Genomic DNA, 14736 nt, shown 5'->3' on the forward strand with positions numbered 1-14736 from the left:
GGTGGGCTCAGTTGGCTGGATAGCTGGTTTACAATAGAGAGTGACATTCAATTCCCACATCATCTGATTTGGAGATGCTGGTGTTGGACTGGGATGTACAAAGTTAAAAATCACACAACACCAGGTTATAGTCTAACAGGTTTAATTGGAAGCACTAGCTTTCAGAGTGCTGTTCCTTCATCAGGTGAAGGAGCGGTGCACCAAAAGCTAGTGCTTCCAATTAAATCTGTTGGGCTATAACCTGGTGTTGTCTGACCTTTAATTTTGTACACATCATCTGAGATTGCCATGAAGGTCCTTCAGACTGAACTTCACCTGAGGTTGTGGTGATCCTCTGGTTAAATTCACCACTAGTCATTTCTCCTTTACAAGAAAGCAGCTTTTTGGGGCTAAGATGACTTTACATTGTATGTGTAATCCCATGATAAAATATATTGTGTTTTTTATATTCTATCCCTACTCAGCTCTACGGTCTGAAAATCGCCACAATATTTTGGATGTGAGGACAGAGTTAAAGTTATCATTCTTTTAATTATGCAGTTACTCCACAATTAGGTACTGTCAAAGACTAATAATGTTGCTTCTTCAATTTCCTCTTTGTGAAAGGACCCACTAAATCCTCAACCGTAACATAACATGCAATAATTACAATTATTACTAAGTTCTGTTTCCTGAAAGTGCACATAATACTACAGTATTAAAGACAGCACATTCACAAACTGAAGAGCACAGTGGCAAGTACCGGACTCATGCCGCTACCATGTCGAATGAATAATTAAACGTATGCAGCCCTGTGACTCAAATCTGGTATTTTCACATCTGTAAGAAGCTTTTAAAGATATGTCTGGTATTTATACCATCATTGTGTGCACTTTGATAAATATTGGGAGGAGAAAATGTCAGTAATCCCTGGCAGGATAATTTTCAGAAGACTTCCCCATTATTTTTAGTGCGAGGTGAAACTAAGATAAATTCTAATTCTTGTTTCATCTGCGTCCACAATTGTTTTAATTCTATATTATATAATGTAGGTAGGTATTATGTTATTATATCATGAAAAGAATGCTTTTGTTACACTGATAATGTAATATGCTGTATTTGGAAATTAAGTCATAGAGATGCACAGCACGGAATCAGACCCTTCGGTCCAACCCGTCTATGCCGACCAGATATCCCAACCTAATCTAGTCGTATTTGCCACCACTTGGCCCATATCCCTCAAAACCCTTCCTATTCATATACCCATCCAGATGCCTTTTAAATGCTGTAATTGTACCAGCCTCCAGCACTTCCACTGGCAGCTCATTGCATAGATACGCCATTCCCTGTATGAAAAAGTTGCTCCTTAGGTCCCTTTTATATCTTCCTCCTCTCACCCTAAACCTATGTCCTCTAGTTCTGGACTCCCCCACCCCAGGGAAAAACCTTGTCTATTTATCCTCATGATTTTATAAACCTCTATAAGGTCACCCCTCAGTCTCCAATGTTCCAATGAAAACAGCCCCAGTCTATTCAGCCTCTCCCTGTAGTTCAAATCCTCCAACCCTGGCAACATCCTTGTAAATCTTTTCTGAACCCCTCCAAGTTTCACAACATCCTTCCGATAGGAAGCAGACCAGAATTACACACAATATTCCAAAAGTAGCCTAATCAATGTCCTGTGCAGCCGCAACATGATCTTCCAACTCCTATATTCAATGGTCTGGCCAATAAAGGAAAGCATACCAAATACCTTCTTCACTATCCTATCTACCTGCGAATCTATTTGCAAGGGACGACGTACTTGCACTCCAAGGTCTCTTTGTTCAGCAACACTCCCCAGGACCTTCCCATTAAGTGTATAAGTCCTGCTCTGATTTGCTTTTCCAAGTTATGAAGAATCTATTATTTAAAACTGTAATCTAATCATCATTCTTGAACCACTACATTATGCTGGGACCTATTCTGATATTGCATACTGCTATCTGTAAAATGTGAGGTTAATTTAGTTTTTCCTTAAATTATTGTATAATGTTTGTGATGTTTTCTTAAATTTGCTTGAATATAGAGATGCAATGACCAGCAAAGTAGTAGTAGTTCAAGGTTAATATTTGGTTTTCCCACTTAACTTGAATATGAATTGAAATAATGATGAACAGACTTTTTTGTGAGACAGAACCAATTTACATTTTTTTGGATTCCTCTTTAATCAACGAATAAGATTGCTGTTGTATACTCTACAGATATTATGTAAAGCAAATACCTTTCAAATCAAGGGATGTGTCCATAATCATCAGTGAAGCTTTGATCTTAGATGAAGTTTTATACTGTGGCCCATTGGTTAACATGTTGAGTTACAATTGAAAATCAAGTATCTGACAAATCATTATCTGTATAATCATGTTTAAATATTGGTATTCACCAGTCCATGTGATGTACACATGTTAAATTATAAAAATAACTACAATGAATTTTAGGACAAATTGTATGATCAAACATGATTTAATTTTTAACGAAATTCATTTTGTTCATTTGGAACGTAACCACATGCTGAGGAGACTAACCAAGCCAGAACATGGGCACACTATTATTGGTATCTTGATTGTAGAACTAATTATTCTCAGCTCCTAATTGTGACACAAGATAGATGGTTGAACCAGGAAAGCCTTGCTCAACCATCAATCTCCTCGCCAGCCGAACTGTTGAGAAAGGACTTCTGCTGTGTATGATTCAACTGTGTAACATTATGTACAAAGTCAATTTCCGTTCATCTCAATTAAAGTAGTTATTTACAGGTATTTGTCTCATTACTTGTAGAATATGACAAGGAGTCTGCAGGCTATCATTATACTGCTTATTCAACATTTTACCCTTCTTAGTGATGAATTCTCTTCAACAGTGGAAGTATATAGGCAAAGACTTTCATTTGCCCTGCTGGTTGAAACTTAAAATTAGAAATGGAGTCAGCAGGAACAACTCAAAAAGTTCTATAAAGGTCCAACAGACCAAATGGAAATTACCCAAATGTAACTTTGCATGCGGGTGCAATTACAGTGCAGGTAGTGTGAAACCGAAATGATGCGAGATTGTTTCCTGACGGCCGTATCATATCTCTTGGTTTTAGTCTGGTAAGGATCAGATTGATGAATAACCTGCTCCCTGTTTGTCAGTGTTAAATCAAATATAACCTATACATTAAATGCCTAATTCAAACAACAAGAACTTCCTTGTTAGTAAAAGCCACATTTTATTTGATTAAGTATGCTACATAAAAGCAAGTTGTTATTCAAGCATGATGTCAAGTTTATGTGAATTGTGCAGGCTGCTATTATTTAAACGTGGATGCTGAAACTAACTGTAAACTAATCCAATTTCCTGATGATAAAATAGATCTAACAATATAACTCGAGAATTGCAGGGAAATGACACATCAATTTAATACCAAGGATTGTAGATCAGGTAATTAATCATAGTTCATGTGGGACTATGGGCATCTCTTTCTAGCAGAGAGAGAGATAAGTGATTTAATATGGTTTCAGGAGTACAAGTCAAAATCAGGCATGAGGCATGGCAAGAAGGTTGCCTGAATTAATTGCATGAATTAACATCATTATTTTGAGGATGTGACCAGTAGAGTGGACGAGGGTGAATCAGTGGACCTTGTGCATCTTGACTTTCGAAAGGCTTTTGACAAAGTTCCACGCAAGAGATTAGTAAGCAAACTTAAAGCTCATTGTATCAGAGGCATTGTATTGACATGGATAGAGAACTTGTTGGCAGGCAGGAAGCAGAGAGTTGGAATAAACAGGTCCTTTTCAAGTGGTAGGCAGTGACGAGGGGGTACCACAGGGTTTAGTGCTGGCACCTCAGCTGTTCACAAAATACATTAATGATTTGGACAAAAGAATTGAATGTAATATCTGCAAATCTGCAACTGATACTAAGCTGATGGCAGTGTGTGCTGTGAGGAGGATGCTAAGAGGGTGGAGGGCGATGTGGACAGGCTGGCTGAGAGGGCAAATACTTGGCAAATGCAATGTAATGTGGATAAAAGTGAGGATATCCACTTTGGTGGCAAAGACAGGAAGGCAGATCATTATCTGAATGGTGGCCATTTAGGAAAGGATGAAGCGCAATGAGACCTTGATGTCATGGTGGAACAGCCGCTAAAGGTTGGCATGCAGGTGCAGCAGGCAGTAAGGAAAGCTAATGAGCATGCTGCCCTTCATAGCAAGAGGATTTTAATACAGGAGTAGGGATGTCTTGCTGCAGTTATATAGCCCTTGGTGAGGCCACACACCTTGATTATTGTGTACAGTTTTAGTTTCATAGACTAAGGAAGGACAATCTTGCTATTGAGGGAGGCCAGCGAACGTTCACCAGACTGATTCCCAGAATGGCAAGACTGACATATGAAGAACCATTGATCAACTGGGCTTGTACTTGCTGGAACTTAGAAGAATGAAGGGGGAATCTCATAGAAACATATAATATCCTGATGGGACTGGGCAGGCTAGCTACGGGAAGAATATTATCAATGTTGGGGAAGCCTAGAATCAGGGATCACATTCTACGGATAAAGGGTAAGCCATTCAGGGCTGAGATAAGGAAGAATTTCTTCACTCAAAGAGTTGCGAACCTGTGGAATTCTCTCCCACAGAAGGCTGTTGGGCAAGTTCATTAGATATATTCAAGAGGGAGCTGAATGTGGCCCTTGCAGCTGAAGAGATCAAGGAGTATGTAGAAAAAGGAGTGGGTTACTGAAATTGCACAATCAGCCATCATCATATCGAATGGTGGTGTAGGCTTCAAGGTCCAAATGGCTGACTCCTGCACTTATTTCCCATGTTTCTATGTTTGAGTGCAGGGATTGAACCCACAGCATTGACATCCATTGCATACATTCTAGCCATCTAAACTAAATGACCCAGATTTTAAGGTACTGCATACAGGGCAAAAGGTTGCTTCATAAATCTATAATAAATGGTGATGAGGTAGCACAAGATGACCAGAAAGAGACTATGGCTATTAGTGCATACTCCAGTTCTATACAATGAAACAAAGCAATTAAAAAGGTGATGGAGTACTAGGATGTCAGTCACAACTACCACAATGCAGATATATACAAATTACCTTAAGACTTTACAATGTACTAGCCAGTTGTGTATCCTCAATAGAAAAGACTGACAAATATTGGATTGGTTATAAAAAATAGAATAAGTGTAGAAGAGATAAGCTATGCAGAAAAATATGATAATCAAATTCTGTAGATAAGACAGCTAGCCTCACTGAAGTATTAAATTGTAACAATAGATAAAGTAGATTCAGAACATTGCTTCTCAGTCAAAAAAAAACTTAAAGGAAGTCAGTTAATGTAAAGTACTTTTAGAAAAAAAAAATGACCACCTGCTACAAAAACAATGACTGATGATGTGTATGAGCACCATCCCTTCAAAGTCACACATCGTTCCAATTTGGATAAATACCATTGCTTTCGCAGTTGCTTTGTCAAAGTCTTGGAACTCCTTGACTAACTCCCTGAATTTGTTGGGGTACTTTGAAAATATGAGCACCACATTCAAGTTAAACATCAAGAATCAGCTTCTCAAGGCAACAAAAGTTGGACAAAATGGTTCCACCATGACAGTGGATTCTACATACTGATAACTTAAAAAAAAAGCTTAGTTGGAGAATCAATGTTCGAGACAATCTGCCAAGCTGAGTAGTTAAACCAAAACCATTGAAAATGTTTCATTAGCTGCTTGCTATCATGGTCCATCAGGACACTGTAGATTCAGTTACACTGCTCAAAGAAGAACGCGGCATTCTCCCAAGGTCTTGGGCAATATCCTTCCTTTAACTAATGCTATTAAAAATCTGTTGAATGTTGTTTCATTTATTTGCTGTTTTGTGTGATATTTCTGTGCACATGTACTATATGACAACAGTTTCCTCATTTAAATGAAATGTATAGAACATTGAGCTAATCCCAAGAAACTGCACAGGGCACTATGTAAGATTTTTTGTTTCCTTGTATGAAGGAAATAATCCTCAATCACATTCCATCGAGATGTAAAGATGATGTTTAATGTAAATTCCATTGATCAGTTTCTGCTCATACTCATTTTGAATGAAGATTTATAGTATAAATGTTTGACACTAGGTACTTTTAATCTGTAGTTTATAGAACTCCTGACTTAAGCAGGATTACATTTTTAATTCACTAATTAATTAATTTTTAATGTTTCATAAAGAATATGCAATTATCAGGGCCTATGCTTTAATTAGTTTAATTAGGTATTCTTCTCTGGTTTCTGCTTGTTTGAAGGCACTTGAACAATCCACTCACTTGGTGTGAATATATGAATGTTTTATCCAATGATGAGTTTCTCAAATTAAAAGAGCAACAGAGTAAAGGTAGTCTGTAATGACAGTCACCCTCTGTATTTATTGCACTGTTCTTCCACACTTTTAATACCCTGTATTTTTGCCAATCTTTCTTGGCATCACTCATAATGATAAACTGTCTCTACTTCAATCTTGGAGACCAGTCTGAGCCATATCAATCTTGGAATTCTTTGGAAAGTCTCTTAAGTTGTGATGTTCTTTCAGATTTTGATTTTGAACTTCAGGATGGCAAAGCATGATCCAACTGCAAAGTTTCCTTCAGTTGATGTTCCCAGAGAAAAAAAATTGCACATGTATCATCTTCTCATGTTAACAGGGTGCAGGTGGGGTAGTAACACCTTTGGGATAGGCTGCCTTGCCACATCAGTGAATGGCTTTGCCCAACTCACAATATCACAGCAGATTAATCATTGATAAATTGCAGCAGATGCCCAGCTCTCGTGTTATTTTGCTTGTCTTTACTCAGATTATTTTGTTGCAAGCGTCTCTATGGTCATTGCACATAATACATACACAAAGCAATAACCTACTGTAAGCTCAAGACTAAAAAATAATAATTCATAAACTCCTTTCAAAAGGTAATTATTCAAATTCAAATCTAATGGAAACTATTCTGATCGAGGTGCTTCATGATAGGAGTGCTAGGGTGAAATCGAATCTCTGACGTGTTGTTACAACCTGATGTATGAGCTTCGACTCCAAAGTCCAGGTTTTGCACAAGAAGAAAAGCAAGATCAGTTAAATTTCTTTTTCCGTAGTGATTTATGGGACGGAATGGCCGTTTCCTTTTCTTCAGCGGCTTCGGTATTCCTTGGCAAAAGATTGTAGGAGAAAGTAGCCGAGATGAAGTAAGCCACCACGCCGGTATATCCCCCCAGCAACAGGCAGAGAGGCTGGGCAATTAGGAAGAGACAGGCCACATTCACAGCGGCTCGATTACCCAGTATTAGTTCATTTTTCTTGCAGCTGCTGACGACTTTGTAAAAGTAAATCAAAGCGACCAGTGCACATACAGTCTGATCGTGCATCATTGTGTTTCTTTTCGAGAAGAAAATGGAACAGACTGCAGATTTCCTCTTTTCCGTGTCACCGAGATCGCGTGTAATAGATTGGGACCTCTGTTCCTCACAGGTAAATATTAACCGAACAGTATCTTGTGGGTTTTATTGATCTTGGACTTTGTAGTTTAACAACCTGCACTAATGGCATGATTGTCACTTCAGTTCACTTCTCTGCGAATTTAGTTGGTGTCCCTATGTTTAAAACCGTTTCCTTTTCGGATTTTTTTTTTGCAGGTTTCATCTTTTCTCCCACATTTCCCCTTTTCTGTTACACCTACGTTCCTCTCCTGTTTTCAATCTGTCGCTTTCCATTTCTTGGCCACTTCTTTTGTTGTTCATTGTGTTCTTCACATTCTGGAATCTGCTTTGAGTTTGTTTCTATTTTCATCAACGCTATGTATTTTTTTTTCCCTGCACGGTCCTGTATTTTCTGACTCAACAGCATTGTTCACACAATTGACTTAATTGATCTTTTCATTTATAATCCGCTGAATTATTTATTTAAAGAAATAATCTCTGGTGTATAGATTTAATGACAATAATAGATCTATTTTGTAGAAACACTGCAAGGTCAGTGGATAGATGATCAGTTGGTGTGTAAAAATCAAATATAATAACAATATATGATTTTAAGGGGAGACTATAGGGAAGCAAATTCAATGTAATTCTCTCTAGCATTAACACTTTGGTTCGCTTCTACAAAGTCATCACCAGGTACCAGAAAATTAAACTAATACTGGATAATGGAGCCTCTGGGAGGCTGTTGGTAACTGGAAGGGTTTAGAGGGTTATAAGACCATAAGACATAGGAGTGGAAGTAAGGCCATTCGGCCCATCGAGTCCACTCCGCCATTCAATCATGGCTGATGCGCATTTCAGCTCCACTTGCCAGCGTTCTCCCCGTAGCCCTTAATTCCTCTAGACAACAAGAACCTATCAATCTCGGCCTTGAAGACATTTAGCGTCCCGGCTTCCACTGCACTCCGTGGCAATGAATTCCACAGGCCCACCACTCTCTGGCTGAAGAAATGTCTCCGCATTTCCGTTCTGAAATGACCCCCTCTAATTCTAAGGCTGTGTCCACGGGTCCTAGTCTCCTCGCCTAACAGAAACAATTTTCTAGCATCCACCTTTTCAAAGCCATGTATTATTTTGTACGTCTCTATTAGATCTCCCCTTAATCTTCTAAACTCCAACGAATACAACCCCAGTATCCTCAGCCGTTCCTCATATGCTTATGGGCCAACGCTGGCTAATGGGATTAGATTTACTGAGGATATTTGGTCAGCATGGACAAGGTGGACTGAAAGGTCTGTTTCCATGCTGTACAACCTATTTTATAACTGGGTGCCCTTTGTAAAACTAGTGATCAATTAGATACGCCAAATGGTCAGTGTTCATTTGTGTAGAAATCCACAACTTAGGTCAATTTGGTTTAATGCTCTCCGAGTTGCCCAACAACCTGCCACATATATATAAAGTTTTGCACCAAACATTTGGTACAACTTTATGGGTGCTAATCCATAATTACATCTGAACGCAGTGACTGTGCAGTCATCGACACACATAAGAGTCGTGAGTTGCTTGGGATGGTTCTGCTTGGCTGTGTTAACAGATGAATGATTATAAGCACGAAAAAGCAAATATTGTGGATGCTGGGAATCTGAAACAAGCACAGAGAATGCTGGAGAAACTCAGCAGGTCTGACAGCACCTTGGGAGAGAGAAGCAGAGACAATGTTTTTGAGTTCAATATGAGTCTTCAGAACTGATCCTATCTTGTAGAAGTCATAGCGGACTCAGAACATTACCTCTGTTTCTCTCTCCCAAGGTGCTGTCAGACCTGCTGAGTTTCTCCAGTATTCTCTGTACTTGTTTCAGATTGCCAGCATCCACAATATTTGCTTTCTTGTGCATGTAATCATCCATCTGTTAATATTTAGAAACTTAAATATTCAGAAATTATGTTTTTTCGGGAAAAATAACACTTGAAATTTTAATTTTGGAAATGTTTTTAAGACCATAAGACATAGGAGTGGAAGTAAGGCCATTTGGCCCATCGAGTCCACTCCGCCATTCAATCATGACTGATGGGCATTTCAACTCCACTTACCTGCAATCTCCCCGTAGCCCTTAATCCCTTGTGACATCAAGAATCTATCAATCTCTGCCTTGAAGACATTTAGCGTCCCGGCCTCCACTGCACTCTGCGGCAATGAATTCCACAGGCCCACCACTCTCTGGCTGAAGAAATATCTCCGCATTTCTGTTCTGAATTTACCCCCTCTAATTCTAAGGCTGTGTCCACGGGTCCTAGTCTCCTCACCTAACGGAAACAATTTCCTAGCGTCTACCCTTTCCAAGCCATGTATTATCTTGTAAGTTTCTATTAGATCTCCCCTTAATCTTCTAAACTCCAATGAATACAATCCCAGCATTCTCAGCCGTTCCTCGTATGTTAGACCTACCATTCCAAGGATCATCCGTGTGAATCTCCGCTGAACACACTCCAGTGCCAGTATGTCTTTCCTGAGGTGTGGGGATCAAAACTGGACACAGTACTCCAAATGTGGCCTAACTAGAGCTTTATAAAGTCTCAGTAGCACAACGGTGCTTTTATATTCCAACCCTCTTGAGATAAATGACAACATTGCATTCGCTTTCTTAATCACGGACTCAACCTGCATATTTACCTTTAGAGAATCCTCGACTAGCACTCCCAGATCCCTTTGTACTTTGGCTTTACGAATGTTCTCACCGTTTAGAAAGTAGTCCATGCTTGTATTCTTTTTTCCAAAGTGCAGGACCTCGCATTTGCTCACATTGAATTCCATCAGCCATTTCCTGGACCACTCTCCCAAACGGTCTAGATCCTTCTGCAGCCTCCCCACTTCCTCAGTACTACCTGCCTGTCCACCTAACTTTGTATCATCAGCAAACTTCGCTAGAATGTCCCCAGTCCCTGAAACTGAAACCAAAACTGAACCCTGCGGGACACCACTTGTCAGCGGCTGCCATTCCAAAAAAAAACGTTTTATCCCAACTCTCTGCCTTCTGTCAGACAGCCAATCCTCAATCCATCATAGTAGCTCACCTCAAACCATGGGCCCTCACCTTGCTCAGCAGCCTCCCGTGCGGCACCTTATCAAAGGCCTTTTGGAAGTCTAGATAGACCACATCCACTGGGTTTCCCTGGTCTAACCTACTTGTCACCTCTTCAAAGAATTCCAACAGGTTTGTCAGGCACGACCTCCCCATACTAAATCCATGTTGACTTGTTCTAATCTGACTTTGCTCTTCCAAGAATTTAGAAACCTCATCCTTAATGGTGGATTCTAGAATTTTACCAACAACCGAGGTTAGGCTAATTGGCCTATAATTTTCCAACTTTTGTCTTGATCCTTTCTTGAACAAGGGGGTTACAACAGCAATCTTCCAATCATCCGGGACTTTCCCTGACTCCAGTGACTTTTGAAAGATCTCAACCAATGCCTCCGCTATTTCCTCAGCCACCTCCCTCAGAACTCTAGGATGTATCCCATCGGGGCCAGGAGATTTATCAATTTTAAGACCTTTTAGCTTTTCTAGCACTTTCTCTTTTGTGATGGCAACCATACTCAACTCAGCCCCCTGACTCCCTTTAATTGTTGGGATATTACTCATGTCTTCCACTGTGAAGACTGACGCAAAGTACTTGTTAAGTTCTCCTGCTATTTCCTTATCTCCCATCACTAGGCTTCCAGCATCAGTTTGAAGTGTTCCAATGTCTACTTTTACCTGTCGTTTGTTTCTTATGTATTGAAATAAACTTTTACTATCATTTCTAATATTACTGGCTAGCCTACCTTCATATTTGATCCTCTCCTTCCTTAGTTCTCTCTTTGTTATCCTATGTTTGTTTTTGTAGCCTTCCCAATCTTCTGATTTCCCACTGCTCTTGGCCACTTTATAGGATCTCTCTTTTTCTTTAATACATTTCCTGACTTCCTTTGTCAGCCATGGCTGTCTAATCCCTCCCCGAATAATCTTTCTTTTCTTGGGGATGAACCACTGTACAGTGTCCTCAATTACACCCACAAACTCCTGCCATTTTTGCTCTACTGTCTTCCCCGCTGGGCTCTGCTTCCAGTCTATTTTCGTCAGTTCCTCTCTCATGCCCGCATAATTACCTTTATTTAACTGTAACACCATTACATCCGATTTTGCCTTCTCCCTTTCAAACTGCACACTGAACTCTACCATATTATGATTGCTGCTTCCTAAGTGTTCCCTTACTTTAAGATCTTTTATGAAGTCTGGTTCATTACATAGCATTAGGTCCAGAATAGCCTGCTCCCTTGTGGGCTCCATGACAAGCTGTTCCAAAAAGCCATCCTGTAAGCATTCCATGAATTCCCTTTCTTTGGATCCACTGGCAACATTATTTACCCAGTCCACCTACATATTGAAATCTCCCATGATCACCGTGACCTTGCCTTTCTGACATGCCTTCTCTATTTCCCGGTACATGTTGCACCCCTGGTCCTGACCACTGTTAGGAGGTCTGTGCATAACTCCCATTATGGTTTTTTTGCCTTTGTGGTTCCTCAATTCCACCCATGACGCTATGTCATTCAGTGCCATAGATTTAATTTTGTTCTTAACTAACAAGGCAACCCCACCCCCTCTGCCCACCTCCCTGTCTTTTCGATAAGTTGAAAATCCTTGGATGTTTAACTGCCAGTCCTGACGCCCCTGTAACCACGTCTCTGTGATGCAATTTTAGTGAATTGTCTTGCAGAATAATGTGATAGGCTGAAGGATAGTAGATGAATATTGTTTGACTGCTGGTTTCTGACACTTGTACTTAAAGCCAAAGTGAACAGCTGCACTTAAAAGTTGTCCTCCTTTGTGTGACAAGATTTCTTTAGGGTAATGAATTCAATGTATTTTCTGAATACTAGTGAAAGCTGTGAGTAGAATCTGTTACAGATTTTCACTGGCAGCTAATTGACACAGCACATATGTTATAAAAACAAGTTTCCTGGCCTTTCCCAGCCTCATTGTATTCCTTTGAGTCAATGGTTGACTTAATATTTAGAACTTTTGTGGCAATATCTGGGGACATGTTGCATTTCCATTTGTATTGGTGCTGTAATGAAGAAAACAAAATGTTACATGAGGCATTGGAGACAAACAAATGAGTTGATCAGGTCTTTTTGGAAAGAAAATGATTATCTTACTGATCAAAGTGATAGAAATTGGATTTATCATTACATCGAAGAGAGAAATTAAAATATTAACTGGCAAGACTTGTAATCAAACCACAACCATTAATTCCTCTGAAATGCTGTGTGTTTTCCTTAAATTTGCTGTTTTATGCAAACAGATTTTCAGAAAAAAACAACTAATTTTTTAAGTATATACTTTTGGACGAGTGAACCACAGACTGGTTTCTTTTAGTTCCTAGACCCAAAGAAACTTATCTCTCTACCCCCAAGGCTCCCAGCCCCATTCCTGATGATGGGCTCCAGCCCGAAATGCTGATTCTCCTGCTCCTCGGATGCTGCCTGGTCTTCTGTGCTTTTCCAGCAACACACTCTCGACTTTGATCTCCAGCATCTGCAGACTTCACTTTCGCCAAAGAAACTCAAGCCATTTTCAGGACCATTATTGCTAACACAAGTTAAAATTTTGATTTCGGGATCAAAACTAAAATTGTTCTGAGCAGTCTTATTGCTATTATTTCAAGACTGAGCCCCATTACAAGATAGAAAAAGTTTCAGTTTGTGGTTGTAATGCTTTGACACAGTCAGGTTTTGTGCATTCTGGAATTATGAACTGTGTCTTGCTGTACTTGAGAGAAGTTATAAGACCATAAGAAAGAGGAACAGGAGGAAACCATTCAGTCTCTCAAGCCTGCTCCACCATTCAATTGCCTCATGGATGGTCCAACACGCTTCACATTCCTGCCTTTCACCATTATCATTAATTCCATACTGATCAAGATTCCATCTATCTCAGACTTAAAAAGAAAAAGGACCCTGCCCCCACAGCTCTCTGTGGCAAGGGGTTCTAAAGACTCAAAACTGAAGGAATTCCTCCTCACCTCATTCTTAAATAAGACAATCCCTCTGTATCAGGGATAATCCTGTTGAATCTTATATTTTATAGGATAAAAATATAGGAAACTCTGTGTTCTAGGGTAAGGGATTCAGCTGCAATTTAAAGCAAATTTCTGATTACAGGCAACCTCAATGGGTGTAGGTTTGAACATTTTAATGCTTAAGTACCTGTTAAATTAATAGAAATGAATGTATTAGGCATTCTGAACTATAGAACATAGAACAGCCTAGTACAGGGTCTGTATCTTGTAGTATTCATTCAGTCCATCTTGTCTGTGCAGACTATGATCCTATTATAAATTAATCCCACCTGCCTGTTCATGTGTCTGTCTAAAATCCTCTTAAACGTTGCTACCATTGGTGCTTGTTCATTCTGAAACTATTCCCTCTGGTCCTAGACCCTCTCATCTTAAACTTAAGCTCCTAGTATTTCAGATTTCCACTCTGGGAAAAAGACTATGCCATGCCCTCATACCTTTATATACTTCACCCCTCAGCCACTGATACTGCAGTGAAAACAATTCAAGTTTATCCAACCTCTCCTTATAGCTAATGTAGTTCAATCCAGGCAGTATTCAATAAACTTGTTCTGCACCCTCTCCAAAGCCTCCATATCCTTCCTACAGTGTGGTGACCAGAACTGCCAATGCTCCAAACATGGCCTAGGAAAGAGTTTATACAGCTGCAGCATGACTTGCCAACTTTTGCACTCAGTGCCCGAATGATGAAGACAAACATGTCATAAACTTTCTTTGCGAACCTGTCTACTTATGTTACCACTTTTAGGGAGTTATTGACTGGCACCCCAAATCCCTCTGTGCTCCTAAGTATCCTGCCATTTACTGTACACCTTCCTCTTGCCTTTAACCTCCCAAAATGCAGTACCTCAAATTTTTCCCAGATTAAACTCCATCTGCCATTTTTCTGCTCAAATTTCCAACTGATCTAGATCCTGCAGTATTCTTTGACAACATTCTTCACTATCCATAATTCCAACAATTTTCATGTATTCTGCAAATTTACTAATCAGACTACCTACACTTTCATCCAAATCATTTAAATGTGTTACGAACAACAGAGGTCCCAGTACTGATCCTTGTGGAATACCAGTAGTCACAGACATCCAGTCAGAAAAAACACACCTCCTCCACACTTACCCTCTGCCCCTTTCCCCATTGCTGATTT

General features: G+C 39.7%; 1 protein-coding gene across 2 annotated transcripts in view; it reads left to right on the forward strand.

Moving 5' to 3' along the window:
• The first annotated feature begins 7048 nt into the window (after nucleotides 1-7048).
• Nucleotides 7049-14736, forward strand: part of LOC140467305 (copine-8-like) — a 594693-nt gene continuing 587005 nt past the window's right edge. Inside the window, exon 1 of one of the 2 annotated variants that reach the window (XM_072563573.1) lies at nucleotides 7049-7518. The gene's annotated coding sequence lies outside the window, so the exon portion shown is untranslated. The remainder of the gene's footprint in view (nucleotides 7519-14736) is intronic. The other variant, XM_072563576.1, reaches the window with a different exon arrangement.

Source organism: Chiloscyllium punctatum, chromosome 45 (assembly GCF_047496795.1).
Source record: "Chiloscyllium punctatum isolate Juve2018m chromosome 45, sChiPun1.3, whole genome shotgun sequence".
Classification (NCBI taxonomy): Eukaryota; Metazoa; Chordata; class Chondrichthyes; order Orectolobiformes; family Hemiscylliidae; genus Chiloscyllium; species Chiloscyllium punctatum.